Source organism: Poecilia latipinna, unplaced genomic scaffold (assembly GCF_001443285.1).
Source record: "Poecilia latipinna isolate Pla-1442-1.1 unplaced genomic scaffold, P_latipinna-1.0 Scaffold2648, whole genome shotgun sequence".
NCBI classification, from domain to species: domain Eukaryota; kingdom Metazoa; phylum Chordata; class Actinopteri; order Cyprinodontiformes; family Poeciliidae; genus Poecilia; species Poecilia latipinna.
In genome coordinates, this window is record NW_015115264.1 from 46,203 (window position 1) to 46,745 (window position 543).

The following is a 543-nucleotide window of genomic DNA, read 5'->3' on the forward strand; positions in this document are numbered from 1 at the left end:
ATTTAAGCAAATGGTACATTTATATGATGTTCATGTAGTGCATCTTTCTAACTTTTGCTTTGTTCGTTTTCCAGCAGAGAGGAAAATTGACAACATGTGAGTCTCAATTTCAACCTGTGACTGGGAAGACTACAACCATCCTGAGCAAAGTCTGAACTCAGTGACTTGTTACGCTCAACCCAGAACAAGAATCGTTTTATCACCAGTTTTTCTTCTACAATAGGTTATCTCTTATGTGGACACATGCTGTGTTTTTTGTTTGTTTTGTTTTCCAGATCTCAGTAATACCGTCAGGAAACTGGACAGAAAATAGAATCGGTTCTTTTTTTAACTGAATTTTTAAATAGAAATTGTTGTTTAATTTGAATTCATTTTCTTTATAACTTTCTGTATAGAAATGCTGACAAGTTACACTTCCTTGTGTGTTGTACTGTAATTCTTATGGTAAAATTCTGGTAAGAACAACAACTGGTAATTTACCATAAAGTTTTTGGGGGTTTTTTTACAATAAAATGTCAATATATCATACAGTCTGGCCATGTT